Here is a 12577-nt window from a genome sequence, read left to right as displayed (position 1 = left end):
AGTGTTGGAGGAGCTGCTGTTGTCACACAGGGGCTGGGTTTGACGGGTTGGGAGTTCAGTTTGGTCTGAGGATCATTGAAATACTCCCCAGTTTATCCTCATTACAGCTGTCATGTTGTGCCCCTTGCTTCTTAGTGATGGGGGAATAGTTTTAAACTAAAGGAGAGGAGTTTTAGATTAAATGTTAGGAAAAAATTATTTCCTGTGAGGATGGAGAGGTCCTGGCACAGGGTGCCCAGAGCAGCTGTGGATTCTCCATCCCTGGAAGTGCCCAGAGCCAGGTTGGACAGGGCTTGGAGCAGACTGGGATAGTGGAAGGTGTCCCTGCCATGGCAGGGGGTGGAATGAGATGAGCTTTGAGGTCCCTTAAAACCCAAACCAGTCTGTGATATGTTGGCACCCCAAACACCTTCTGCCTCCTCTGTTCCTCTCTAAAATAAGCCTCTGTCATAAAAAAAAAAAAAGAAAAGAAAGACAGATCAACAGACAGATTCTTGGGGCAGGGTCAGCTAGTCCTGAATGCTCCCTTTTGAGGGGATGGAGCCATCCCCACCCACCCAGCTGCTGTGTGAGGACTGAAGTGTGGCTGCTGCCACATCAACCTCCCTGTGCTCCCTCCCATCAGGAGCTCCAGGAGCAGCTCCCACACCTGGCAAGGAACCAGTGCTGGGAGCTGCTGAGGGATGAACCAGGCTGCCCTCGGGTGGGCACAGATATTTAAAGGAGTGTGGTGATTCCAGGAGACAAATGTTGCTGATCCAATCCCACCCATCCCTTGGGATGCTCAGCAAGTGCTGCCTCCCTCAGCAGAGACCCCTGATGGAGAGGGCACCCACAGCCCCTGTCCCAAAAACTGCCCAAACTCCTTCCCTGGTCTCTCCCTGCCTGGGATTTCAGTGTAAGCCTGAATTTTATTCATTCTGCAGCCAAAATTGGGCCAGCAGTGCTGCCAAGAGGCACACTTCTTTGGTTTGATACGTGGAGAATGCATTTTTAATGCTCTAAGTGCTGTTCTCTGCCACTGGACTCCCATGTGATGCAGAGCTGCAGTCAGAGCCCTGCAGTAAAACGTTTTCTTCCAAGCAGGATGGAGAAAAATACAGCGAATAATATTTTTTCATTAAAAGTGAAAAATATTACTTTTAACTGGCCAGCTTCTGAGCTTTCTCAGATCTCAGCTGCCAAGTGATAATTCTGTCTTGTGAGGTTAAAACTGGAGTAAGAACAATTTTCTAATCAAAACCAATGTTTACCACTGCAGGAAAATTTGTGTGTCTAGACATGGGCACCAACCTTTCAGTTAATATTGAGAAACATGATTTTATCTTCTTTCGTTGTGGTCATGCTGAGAATTTCTCCTTAATTGGAGAAAAGACTTGTGATTAAATATGCAGGCTTCAGAAATCTTCATTCTGAACCGGGCAGAGAAGTTTCAATACTGGAAACCACCGTCCAAAAAATCCCAAACTTCCTCCCCACGAGTGCAGAACTGGCTGTGAGATGGAAACAAATATATTTGATTTGGGACATCTGTGATTCCTTTCAGCAATAGCCATGAAGGTGAGAGATTTTCTGATTTCCTGCTCACACCTAGAAAGGTCAATCATGAGCCAAGGAATTAATGAGTGACCTGAATCAGAGTCGCATCAAATGAGGATGTTTGCTGGGCAGCAAGGAGATAAACAAAGGAGATAAACAAAATGTAAGCAGCAAAAGCATTCACTTCATTGTGCTTTTTGCTCTCCTCAGCCAGGAGCAGGAGGAGGGAGCTGTGCCACTGCCATGACACGGCACAGTGACATTCCAATGGTCAATTCCAAACTCCTGTCCGTGCTGAGGGCTGGGAGCAGCTCTGCCCTGTGGGATGGGCGTGGGGAGCATCTGGTTAACCTGACTGTGTCATCTGGAGCTGCATTAGAAACCAGCTCAGGCAATCCCTGCTCTGCCCAGAGCACTTTCTAATCCCTAAATTTGGGGAAAGAGACGGTGCCAGATGAGCAGCTCCTTAATTCCTGGTGCACCTCAGAGCATGCAGGAGGCTGGGTGCATGGTTATGAAGGTCTGGACAACTGATCTCCCTCTGGATTAATCCAAAAGATGTTTCAGGAGAGAAATGCAGAGGAATGAAGCCTCTTGAGCTCTGAGGAATCTCACATTTTCACAGTCTGAGTTTATTGTGTTTTCCATGTGAGGGCATGGTTACATATCTGTGTTTGAGACAGGAGTCTCTGTCTTAGGGAAATTGTACATTTGAAAGTCTCCCATCAAGCAAAATGCAATTGGCTTCTTCCCCTGTTTCCTGCTTAGGAGAAGAAACATTCCCTCCTGTGGGGATGCATTAGCAGGGAGGGGACTGCACACACAGGGAAGAAATGCTGGAGTCACTCAGGGACAAATGTTGATCTATTTCTGCTGAGTAAACCCACAGTAATATAATTTACTCCCTGGGATTTGCATTAGATTTATGCTGGCACAGAGGAGATCACAGAATCCCCCTGCTGATTAGCACAATGTGCTTGGAGTGAGACCCAGACCACCTTAAGACTGCCTGATCTCTCCCTTTTTTCAGAAGATCCTTTTTTCAGTCATTTCTCTCTTTTGCTGAGCCTCATCCTTTGCAGAGAGATTTTTCTGTGCTGGATCTGTGCCTCAGGCAGACCTACAAACTTTTAAAGTGTCAGTCACAGCAGTGAAATCAGTGCAGCATAAGAGAACAGGAGAAAAGCAAAGTTGTGTTTCCCACATGAAACAAAATTTGGGGCTGTTGAGAGGGGAAGCTCGAGGGTTGCTGGGTTTTGGAGTGAGGACAGACAGTTCTGCAGGTTGGGTCTAGAGGTGCCTTCTGTTGGATTTTGCTGTTCCATAAGGGAAGAATGCACTTGAACTTCAGGAATTTAGGTGTCCCTGAAATTACCTCACCTCCTGTGTGCTTGGGACTGTGTGGGCACCTCACAAAATCCTCACCACTCCACCAAATGTTCTCCTTCTCCTCCCACCTGGACCCAGGCTTGCTCCACTGAAGTTTTGAGCTTCACCTAAGACAAGGTCTCCAATTTTAAGGCTTTATTATTAAACAAAAACAAAAAGGGAGAGGTTTCATTTGTGCTTTTTAGATCCTTAATAAAAGGACCCAGCAGAATGGGAGAAAGGGAAGACATTGCTGATCACTTGCTTCCATGTGTGTGTTTAATGAACATTTGTGTGCCCAAGGTGATTCCAGCTATGCCATCCTGGAAAGATCATCAGCAGAATCTTTCTTGTTAAAGCTGGCACAGCTTGAGAGGACATAAACAACAGAAATAAAAAGGAAAATGAGCAGCTGGAGGTTCAACTCACATTGAGACAAAAAGATGGGGAAGAGACACGAGAGATTTGGTGAATAATTTGCAAAAAGAAAGGAGTCGTGTCCTACTCACAGCGTGCTGCTGACAGCACAGGCTGATGCTGGGGAGCTGCTGCTCCCACTTGTGATGCCCAGACCTGACTCCTGAAGGTTTCCTTGGGCAGAATCACGGGGGAAACCAATCCCCAGAGGGCTGTCAGCCTGCACTGCTGGAATTCCCACCAGTTCTGCCTCACCAAGAACAAACCCAGCTCGTGTTCACCATCAGAGTTTCTGCTCTCTGGCTTTAGGCCTCACACAGGCAGGAACTGAAGCAGGAATTTGAAGCAGGAATTGCTGGCAGCAGCTTTGCAGGATTGCATGGTCGTGCAGAATGTTGTGTATTTAAAATAATCTGTGATATTAAGACTCAAAATCTGCCCTGAGTGTTATGAGTGTCCCTGAACAGGAGCTCTGATGATGAGCACTGTACAAAGTGTTCTGAAATAGAAGCAAGCTGCATTCTGGCTCTGTGCTCCAATTAGATGTGGCCTTTTTGAGGTACTAAAGTGAGTGTGGAGAGGGTAAAGAATTGTTTAAGTTATTTTTATGCCTGTAGACATCATAGTTACTTTTTTTCCCCCCTTAACTGACTGAAAAATCCACTTACATGTTTTCCTAATGGTCCCATCAACTTTCCAAACCCAAGCTTGAAGAAAGCAATTAAATTGCTGATATTTATCTGAGCTTAAAAAACCAGAATCCCTTACAATTCCTGTGCCACAGGAATTGAGAGGCAGCAAAAAACACAGCAGCTCCATAATTTGGTGTTGCTGACATGCTCAAGCAGCAAGCATGACATCTTGCAGGATCAGAGAAGATTTTTATTTCCAAAACTGAATGACAAATCCAGAGCTCCTTTACAGGATTCATTTCCATTTCAAGTATCCAGGGCTTTTGATGGAGCTGATGGAAGGGAGAAAGACAGGACGTGCTCAGATTGAGGATCTGAGCTTGTCTGAAAGAGTCTAAAAATGGATTAATTTTCATTTCCTGGAGAATCTCAGGAAGAGCAGGCATCTCAGTGCACAGAATCACAAATCAGAGAATAAGCTGAGTTGGAAGGGACCCGCAAGGATTGAGCCCAAATCTTAGCCCTGCACAGGACAACCCAATAAATTCTACCATGTGCCTGAGAACACTCAGTTCTTTTGTCTCTAGATTCTGAAAAGATTTCTTCTGTTTTACTGATGTATTTTACTTTCTTCCTGACCAATTTCCCCGGTGTTTGAAGATTTCTACAGAGAAGAAAGACTGGAAGATCTGCTCCACTGCCACACGTGCAGAGTGACCTCACGCAACAGTTGGATCAACTCAGACATGATTTTCTTCTCTAGGCTAATGCTGCCTTGCTTATTTCACCCTAAAGCGCAGGGAAAGCTTGGGAAGGGAGGGAAAAAACCCATCCAGGCTGATGGAAAAGCTGCAGCTCAAGGGGAGAGGAGTGAGAGGGCTCTGTGGGAGCATTTCCCACCAGCTGGGTGAGTTTCTGAGTCCCACCCCGTGCTGTGGCAAGGCTGTGGCAGCTGTGGAATGCCCCTTTTTGGGTGATTTGGGTGAGGCACAAAACCTTGGCCCCCTCCCTGGTCCCTGCAGCAGCAGGCACAGCCCTGGGGTTGTTTGTGCCTTGCTGTCCTGCCTGTGCTGGGAGCTTTAAATGCCATGGGCAGGGCTGACAGGCTCCAGATGGTTGGGATGGTACCTTCCAGAAGAGTCAAATCATAATTTAAAAAAGCCACATGAGTGATTTGGGAAGCAATAAGGTAATGCTGCCATAGCAGCAGGGACCTAGGATCAGAAAAGCAATCACTTTTGGATAAGTCATTCAACCATTTAACCTTCTTAGCATCTGAGAAATCCCCTGTAATGGACTCGTGGTTATTTAGTACCTCCCCCATCTGGGAGGCAGACACTAATATTGTAATTGTTTTATTCCTCTTCATTCTGCTGTCAGTTAACCACTGTTTTCTCTGCTAGGTAATAATAAAGCTGATGTGAGTTTTACTGTGCTCTGATACATTGCTCCCTAAATGAGAGCAGATAACTTCAGCTGAATGTCAGGCTCCAGTGAAGGAAGAAATGAACATGAAAAGCAAATAGCCCCTTGAAAGAATAGCTCCAAAATCAGAATTTATAACTGCACAGTGCCTGCCTGTTTTTCACCAGTGTTTTGTACCATCAGGGTGAGTTAGATTTAAATTGTCACTTAACAGCACTGCACTTCAAGCTGGCACCTTGTGTTGAAATGCTGTGGAATGAGTGATATTTAAATCTGGCTGTGAATATCAAGAAATTGCAGAAGAGAACCTTTTTGCTGAGGCTCTTGAGCTTGCTGCCACATCTCCTGTCACTCTTCACCTTTTCCTGACAAAGGGAAGCTCTGCTGAGAGTTTGCTCCATTGCCCAGCTGCCCCTGCAGACAGCGTTGCCTTCCTTTCCACAGTGTGTTTTTAAATTAATTTGCTGTTTTAACAGCATTGCTACAGCTTGTGGGTGGGGATGAGGAGAAGGTCCCAGCTTAAACATTGGCTTTGCTCCTGCTCTGCAGCTGCTGTGGTTCCTTTTCTCTTCTGCTCCTCTCCTGCTCCTGCCCTGGCCCAGGGAAAGCTCAGGAAGGGTTGCTCTCAGTTAATGCAAAAAGGCTGCATGGGTGGTGCTGTATCCAGAATTTCAACCTGTATTTTTACTTTTTTTCTTCCAATTTTGTGTGCCCTTGCACCCTGAAGTTGCCTAACAAGGTGTGTCTGCACCTCTGAATTTAGCTCGAACTTTCACCTTACTCTATTCTATCCATTATTCAGATAGAAATAGATAATTCTTCAGGGGCTTTAAGGCAAATGAAGGAAAATAAATTCTCTGATTGGAATCAATTGCTTGTTGTCTGTTTATCTCCAAGAAATGGCTATTTTCAGATTTGAAATATAAATCTTAACATACGTAGACTAAGGGAAACATCTAAAGAAAAATGAGAGCAGCTTGTGGCTGGGCACAAGCAATAAAACAAATTTCAAATTTAGCATCCTATTTTCTGTAATGTGCTTCTGCCTTTCACTCGTGCTGTGAGCTGTCCTGGGGGCTGAGTGCACTGGCTGAGAACTCAAATAACCACAGAAGGGAGAATTTCACCACAGGACAGTCCAGGATCTCTGTACTGACATGGATTTAAGGAGCTCAGATGGGGCCATAAGCTTCATTTGTCTACAAAATACTTGTTGGAAGCCTTTTCTTCAGCGTGTGCACACCTGATGGATGGCTGTCTTCAGACAGGACCAAGAGCCTGAAAAGGTAACTAGGATGTCTGGAAAGAACACTCAACAAAACCCAGTAATTTGCCTCTGGAACAATTTGGTGTTTGCAGTGAAGTCCACTTTGTCCTGGAAATCAGAGTAAAAGACAGGAAAGGAAGCTGGAGAGGGACTCATTATTAGGAACTGTAATGATAACACAAGTAGTGATGGGTTCAGGCTGAAAAAGGGGAAATTTTGCTTGGATATTAAAAAAAAAAAAATTGTCCTGTGATGAGGGTGGTGATGCCCTGGCACAGGGTGCCCAGAGCAGCTGGGGCTGCCCCATCCTTGGAAGTGTCCAAGACCAGGTTGGACAGGGCTTGGAGCCACCTGGGATAGTGGAAGGTGTCCCTGCCCATGGCAGGGGTGGAACGAGATGAGTTTTAAGGTCCTTAACAACCCAAGCCATTGTGTGATTCTAATAACAGAGGAGAGGTTTAGTTTTGTGTGTGTAGACAAAAGGATGTGTTTACAAAGGGCTCAGACAGCTGAAAATGCAGGAAATAGCAACATGCAGTGAAGGAATTCAGCAAGAAGAGAGAAGTGGATCAAGGCAAAAAAAGTTACTACATTTTCCAGAAAGGGACATGGGCAGTGAATCTTGAGAGAAATTAGAAAATGGCCTGAACCCAAAGAAGTCCAAGGGGGGGATGAGTGAGTCACAGGCTCAGCCACAGCCCCAGAGGTAGAAAGGGAGCTCAGAGATTCAGCCAAACTCTCCAGGCAGGAATGAGTCAGGCAAGGAGACATTTGAGGATGCTCATTCCAGAGAGGAGCTGGGACATTTGCAGCAGGGAGAAGAGCAGCAGCCTGTGAGCTGTGCAGGGCATGGGGGGAGCTCAGCCTGGGGCTGCTCCCCAAGGGGAGCTGCAGACAGAGGGCTGAGGGCACAGCTCTGGCTTTTCCAGCCTCTGCCAGGCTCTCGTTAGGAGGGCTGGGATAAAATCCTCATCCAGAAGTAACTTGTGTGGCTCTGCCCCTATAGCAATAATTGTGTATTGTGTAAATAAAAAAGCATTCTTGTGTGCTATTACTTGGTCCATGCTGCGCTCTGGATCTTTTGGAGTTGGTTTGGAGCTGATTTACTTCGTGGCTCTCCCAGATTTGCCACTGGGGCTGTGTGGTGGTGTTCACAGGGGTCCCAGGACGAGAGAAGAGATGAGGATCTGACTCCATGTTTCAGAAGGTTGATTTATTATTTTATGATATATATTATATTAAAACTATACTAAAAGAATAGAAGAAAGGATTTCATCAGAAGGCTTGCAAGGAAAAGAAAAAATGGAATGAAAACAAAAGCTCCTGACTCTCAGTCCGAGCCAGCTGGACTGTGATTGGCCATTAATTAGAAACAACCACATGAGACCAATCACAGATTCACCTGTTGCATTCCACAGCAGCAGATAATTACTGTTCACATTTTGTTCCTGAGGCCTCTCAGCTTCTCAGGAGAAGAAATCCTAAGGAAAGGATATTTTATAAAAGATGTCTGTGGCAGGGATGCTCAGTGGGGGCAGCTGCCTCTGGAGATGCACCTGGGGCAGCACCTCAGCAATGGGCAGGTGCTGCTGCTCCAACCCTGCACCTGCACCTGCACAGGGAGCCTGGGGGTGGATTGGTGTGCAGGAGCTGTTGAGCCCATCCTTCAGGAAAGGCTGGAATGGAGGAGGCTGCTTTGGGAAAATAAAGGTTTGTGGTGAGCTCTCGCTGCCCTCTGCTCCCTGTGTCCCTGAAAATGTTCAAAAAGGGTGAAAATGTGGCTCTTTGGGATATGGTTTAATGTCCATGGTGGAATTGGGTTGAGGGTTGGACTTGATCTTTTCCAACCCTGAGGATTCCAGGAGCATGAATAACCAAAACCAACGGGAATGGCTCACAGGAGATGAATACAAACCACAGGTACAGAGCTGGGCACACCCACACAAATCCTATTTGCCAGCAAAATAATGAATTTGCAATAATTCTAGCTACTGAAGTGATGAGATGCGTGCCTTGCATCAAACAGGAGCGGTTTATCCGGGAAGTACGTGCTGAGGTAGATGACACAGCTGATGATAAAGAATTAGCTGGCTGAAAAAATGAGGTCAGCTAACAAAAATGACAAAAATGTTAACCCTGATTCAGCCACACCTCTCTGGGATGGGGTGAAAAGGAGAGCTCCAGGCTAAAGCAGGCAGGTGTGGCTCCCCACGGAGGTTTGGAAGGGGACCAGGTCACAGCCATCGGGTGCTCAGGGACCGTGCCCCTGTCCCTGGCACTGCCAGGCCCCCAGGCTGTGAGGCTGGGTAGGGAGAGTTCTGCAAAGGTTTTAAAGGAAACAAAAACCTCTGTCTCAGCCCATATTTGGTCCCAGGGCTCTGTGCTTGCTGGTCACAGCATGGGTAGGTCCAGCCTCACCTCTGAAGGCAGCACCTCTGCCCTTGCCCTTCTCCAGAGGAATTAGGTCCAAGCAGAACCAGAGCTGTGTGACCCCTGAGATGCCTCATTAACACTTGCAGCAAATCCTCCAACCCAAACCACTTGCAGAATTTTCCCTCATGTCAAAGTAAAATAAAGGTTTAAGGTTCCTTTTAAAGTAAAGCTTTTCTTTCCTTTTCCTTCTTTCCCTCCTCCCTTTTATCTCTTTTTAAGTGCCTCAAATCTGCTACATTGCATAACTCCTGCTGTTTTTTTTTTTTTTCCAAATATTAAAAGCCACCAGGCAAAGTGATGCTGGTGAGTTGGGACTGGACAGATAATTAGGTTCTGAATTAGGTGATGCCAGGGCTGGGAGGTTGATGTCCCACCCCAGGCTGGCAGCAGCAGGAGATGCTCCCTTTTGGGCTCTGAGCCTGAGCCCCCTGGCTCTGCAGGAGCTGAGGCATTTTCTGCTCATTCCACATCTGCTCCTTCCTCCCCTTTGATAAGGACACATCCATCACAGCTGGATGGGCTCAGGGTGGTCTCAGCAATCCCTGGTTTTCCTCTTACACAAGCAAAACAACCATTAAAAACCATCATTTCCTATGTAAGCTACCCTTACCTCTTTGGAATTTCTTATGAGATTCCAGGCTCTGAGTCTGGATGAGGATCTCCTCCCACAGAAAATTTAAAGATAAATGATTTGATTATAGAAGCACGAATTCTTATTTAGTGTGAATATTCTCCTGAAATAGAAGAGAGAATTACAAAACCTTTTGTCTTACAAAATGAAAGTCTTTTCTCAAAAGAAGAAAGGCTTGGGATTGCTTTATTTTTTAAAGTATGTCATGGAAAGCATGTGGAATGCATACAGGAAAATGTAAAATACCTGAAACACGAGCCTTTTTGAATGTCCTGAAAATAGAAAGCAGGGCTGGTTTGGTGAGATTTTCAGTTGGAAGGTGATATTTTCCAAGTAATGCTTTCACAGGGCATTTTTTAACCTGTTTGTGTGTCAAAGTGGCTTTTTGCCCAGAGCACAGATCCAAAGCTATATCAAGCAAAAGTAAAACCTCCAGAAGTTGAATATGCATTTAAAAATAAAAGGAAAAGAGCCAAAACTGAACAGTGAAAGAAGCAAAATCTTGCAGTTTCAGGGTAGCATAAGATTAAGGTAGGTTTTATCACATTGGATAACACCTAGGTTATTCATACATCAAATATAAAAAGTGGGCTATTTTAGAGGCATCCTGAAGGCTTGTTAATGACAGCTTTTTTCACTCCCTTTCTGAACAACAGCATCTCCTCAGCCCAGCTCCTCTGCTTATGTTGCCCACATCTATTAAGCTTCATCAGCCAGACCTTTGCTTTGCCAGCCCAGAGCTCTGCTGTGCACACACAGCTCCCCCCTTCCCTTCCCTTCCCTTCCCTTCCCTTCCCTTCCCTTCCCTTCCCTTCCCTTCCCTTCCCTTCCCTTCCCTTCCCTTCCCTTCCCTTCCCTTCCCTTCCCTTCCCTTCCCTTCCCTTCCCTTCCCTTCCCTTCCCTTCCCTTCCCTTCCCTTCCCTTCCCTTCCCTTCCCTTCCCTTCCCTTCCCTTCCCTTCCCTTCCCTTCCCTTCCCTTCCCGGCAGATTTAAACCATCTGTATTTCCCTTTTCCACGAGGGAGCTCTCCTGCTGTGCTCAGCCTGCTAACAGGGCCACTTTGGCAGGACATTTTCCCTGGAAATTCCCCTTGTCAGATGGAGGCATCGCAGGGAATCATCCCCTCTCCAGGGCTGCAGGAGCTCTGTGGCAGCCCTGCACCCCTGACCTCTGCTTCTCCCATTAAATTCATGCCCAGGATTTGCTGGAATTGTGTTAATAAACCCGGGGAGCTGCCTCTGACTGCTCTGCTCAGTACATCCAGCCACAGCCCCATCCCTCCTCGGGTTATTTTCCAAGGCTGATTGAAGTATTTGTTGAGGAGGACTCAGCTCAGACAGAGAACATGGCTTTTAGTGACACAGGTCATTAAAATCTCGACAAGGAACAGCCCTGTCAGGGTTGATTTATTTCTAAAAAACCCAGTGATTCCTGAATATATTGAGTGCAATTTTGTCCTCTTTAACTGAACAACCAGTATCACAATATGCTTTTTTTTTTATCTCAGAACATCTTGAGGACAAATTGCATTGCAATATACTTTTTTATTGTACTTTTCAGTGCAGTTTTCTAAGAAACTGTCTAAAAAATCATCCTTTTATCTACCAGCTCCCTGAAGCCCCTCCTGGGCTGAAATAACAGTCTTTTTACAGTGTGCATCATTCACTGCAAACCAGCTTGGGGCAAGAAGGGAGGAAATATGCTGTATCCATTACCTTTGAAGGGGAACTTTGGGCAGAAGGCAGTTAATTGCTCATGCAAATATTCAACAGAATGGGAGAAATTTTTCGTAGCAATTGTTGGATCTTTTTTATTTTCCTGAATTTAATTGCTGGATTTTTGCTCAGCAATGAGAGCCAGATCTTTGCTTCTCTGTTTTGCTCCCATAAAGCAGCCTAACACTGCCTGCCACTAAGATAAGTACGTGACTGTCACTAATTTAAGCAGTGAGCAACAGCACAGAGTTTGCCCTCCCTAAACTGCAGCTCCAGGAGTTTTTTTTCAGAGGTCTGGGATCTGTGACAGATCCAGCAGGATCCTGCTGGAGCTGAGGGATTCAAAGGAATCAGAGCCTGTTGTGAGGTTGTAATCAAATATTCAGAGCTGCCAATAATGAGTGATGCCAGTGATGGCAGTGATGGTACTGAAGTGACAGTGTAGAAATGCCACCATCTTACAAATTGGAGCCAAGCTGCATCCTAACAACTTCCATGAAGATGCTTTGATGCATATTTTATTTTTTCCATTAAATAAATGACATGCACTCAGCTGCCTGCAGTTCCCCAGCGCTCCCCAGGAAGTTTTGGAGGATGTAATTTCTCAGAGAGTTCTCCTGAGCAGGTCAGCACACAAATGAAGCCTGAATTCAATATGTCAACAGACTTGCTGGGAGGGGTGGTTGGCAGTAAATGACAGTTCTGTAGGAGAGGAGTCACCCATCCTGTGAGCAGTTCATGGGGAGAGTCTGGGGGCATTCCCCAGCAGCACCCTGGGACTGAGCCATGAGATTTTCATTGCTGAAATTGCAAACAATTTTCATTGTTTTCATTTGGCTCTGATGTGCTCAAAGGCATCTTGACTGCAGAGACCTGCCCAGGTGTTTGGGAATTGCCACTGTCCTGTTATCAACTGCCAAGCCTGGCCATTCTCTGGATTTATCTTGCAAGGCTGATTCACCTCTGATTTACACCACTGTGACTCTCAAGTCTGCTAATGATTTCTTTTGCCAGATAGAGCCTTGCTCCTCATCTGTCACCTGACATGAGCTGACACAGGGGACGTCATAATCAGCAGCTCCCCAGAAGATGCATTTGCACAGACACTGAGTGCACCCATTTTTTTCAGAAATAATGTGTGACCAGTATG

Source organism: Molothrus aeneus, chromosome 15 (genome assembly GCF_037042795.1).
Source record: "Molothrus aeneus isolate 106 chromosome 15, BPBGC_Maene_1.0, whole genome shotgun sequence".
In the NCBI taxonomy this organism is placed as follows: Eukaryota; Metazoa; Chordata; class Aves; order Passeriformes; family Icteridae; genus Molothrus; species Molothrus aeneus.
Note: the sequence above shows the minus strand (reverse complement) of the source record.